The sequence below is a fragment of the Oryzias melastigma genome, linkage group LG12 (assembly GCF_002922805.2).
Source record: "Oryzias melastigma strain HK-1 linkage group LG12, ASM292280v2, whole genome shotgun sequence".
NCBI lineage: Eukaryota > Metazoa > Chordata > Actinopteri > Beloniformes > Adrianichthyidae > Oryzias > Oryzias melastigma.
Window position 1 is genome coordinate 4,042,831 of NC_050523.1, and position 2,506 is coordinate 4,045,336.

A 2,506-nucleotide genomic window follows, 5' to 3' on the forward strand; every position below is an offset into this window, starting at 1 on the left:
TATTTTTGCTAGCAAAGTTGTCGAGCTGAGGCAGCAGGAACTCACCGAGAATCCCCGAACGCTTCCAGCGACTCTTCCCTCAAATCGCCTCCACTTCGTCAAACTTCCGTGAAACGATCGATTAGAAAAAAAACTCCAAACGAATCCGGTTCCTGCTCGATTGCAGGAAAAAGAAATCCTCCGCTCGAGTTTAAATCCGATTTAATGACAAGTACAAAGTGTTACGAAATACAAGCCAGACGGCACAACGGCAGTCTCCCCCGTCCCGAACAAATGTTCCCTTCAACGTCGCCCCTTTGGCCGAGGGGGCGAGACAAAGGCTCGGCCTCTGATTGGTGTAGGATTCTGTCAATCAAAAGCGTCACAGATTTAAACCAATGGGATTCCTGCAACGCGGCCTACACCCCCTTCCATGTACTTCTGCATGCAGCACCAAACACCTTTGGAAATTACATAACTTTCTATGACAATCCCAAAGGAATCTTCTCGATTTTATTATCAGGATCTTCAAATAAACCTTAGATTAATTTTATATAATAAAATTTATCTTTTTTTTTGCTGTAAGTGAAAGTAAATGGTCAGCATTCCTGCATTTCTTTTCATAGTCCACTAAGATGTGCCAAAAAAAAACCCAAAATTAGAAGTTTGAGATACGCTCAGCTCTGCACGTAAGCTCATTTCACACAATGCTTTTCTCCATCTCCTCCACGAATCATTACTGGACTCTCAGAGGTCTGAGATGTTACAGAGTTACTCTGAGGCGCATGGCTGCGAATGTGGGTGGCCTAATTATGGCTGGGAAACAGTGCTGGCTTGCAGAAATCCCCTATACTGTCCTGGCTATGCTAAAAGAAAATGTAAGCAGCTTTGTGCAGGGGCTGGCTCCTCCACAGACACCGGCGAGATCGTCCTCTGCAGCAAAAAGAGGAAGAAAAGTTGGGGAACAACAGCAAAAAATATAGGAACTTTAGCACAATGTTGCGGTTTGTTGTCACGGTTGAACAAAATGGTCTTTTGATAGCATCCACCGACTTCTTCTTCTTCTTCTTTGAGACGGTGTTTCCAACCGTTACGACACGAGAGATGAAACTTTTATTCTCTTCAAAAGCCAGACCACACGGTTTCCAGCTGAAAGCTACTGAACGTCTAAATTGGCTGCAGCTGATGGAAATGAAAATTTAAACAACCCAGCCGTACAGTCTAAATCCACCCCTCCACACACACACACACACACACAGTTTTACCCCCCACCCTCTCTGATTAAATAGTCAGTCTCTGCTGACCCATCTGCTGTCCTGCACATACCCCGAGTGCTCCCCACACACTGTCTGTGCTCAGACAAAACATTTATTGGATTGGACTTTGCAAATTAAAATGGGAAAATGTTATTCCGAGAGCGCACAAAAATAAATCATGAACGCTGGCTGACTTATTCCTACTAATGTTCCCGGGATGTCCAAATGCATTTGTTCTTCTGAGTGAGGCTGCTTATTCAATCAAAAAAAGTTAAACTTAGTAACTGTGTTTTGGTAACTATTTATTGCATAACTTGAGGTGTATAGTGACATCAATGTTTCTCTTTCTAAGCCGACGCTTTAATTATGTTCACCGCTTTTGTCAGCATCATCAAACATGCATTTAAATAAAGTTTGGTTGAGAGAATTCTTTCATTTTTCAACCAGGTTTGAAGAGTTAATGATATAATATAATAAATACATAGATACGTTGATTAAATTAGGTTTTCTGGGGGAAAAAAACAATCAACTTGTTTAAAATGTTCAAAAACTATTAAAATTTAAGCAGAATATGAGTGTTTTTCTTTGTTTTGTTGCATAATCCAGAGATGCTTTACAGTAGATTTGGACAAAAAACTACTTAGCAAAAGAGGCTTCCATTTTTTTTATTATTAAAACATTTTAATATTTAGTAGTTATTTTAGCCCAGCATAAAATGGGAAGTACTACAGACTTTACTTTCATACTAGATTGCAAAACAAATAATGTAAAATGCGACAGAAGAAGGATTTTGTTGGCTCTAAGTAACAAAATCAAATAGACTGAGAAAACTTTTTCTTGTTTTAGGTTTGTGTTAAACAGATCAAGGCTGTAAACTTAGAGAAAATGTGCTTTCATGGATTATTGGTATATTTGTCATATTTTGAAAGACAGATTTGCCAAATTCGTAGGAGGACAAGGTTTAAAAATATCAAAAATAGTTCAAATATTAAAAAAAAATACTCCAAGTGACGCCAAACACATCCAAGAAATTTAGAAAAACCTGCTTCATTTAACTCAGTTCGGGTTCAACTTTATGATTTAACTACAAAAAGAAGAAACATGGATTTATGGGAAATTTGAAGGAAAGAACGGATGTAAAGTCTCACATCTGAAGTATTCCCAAATATTATTTAACTCTAGAGGACTATCGCTGGGTGATTTTCACCAAAACCTGTCTTGGGTCTAGGGGGAAAAATACAAAAGGGGACAATAACAAAAACTGGACTCCA

General features: G+C 38.7%; 1 protein-coding gene across 1 annotated transcript in view; it reads right to left on the minus strand.

Moving 5' to 3' along the window:
• Positions 1 to 300, minus strand: part of pik3r1 (phosphoinositide-3-kinase, regulatory subunit 1 (alpha)) — a 19,314-nt gene extending 19,014 nt beyond the window's left edge. The window contains exon 1 of the mRNA XM_024299159.2: positions 46 to 300. The gene's annotated coding sequence lies outside the window, so the exon portion shown is untranslated. The remainder of the gene's footprint in view (positions 1 to 45) is intronic.
• Between the last annotated feature and the right edge of the window lie 2,206 nt (positions 301 to 2,506).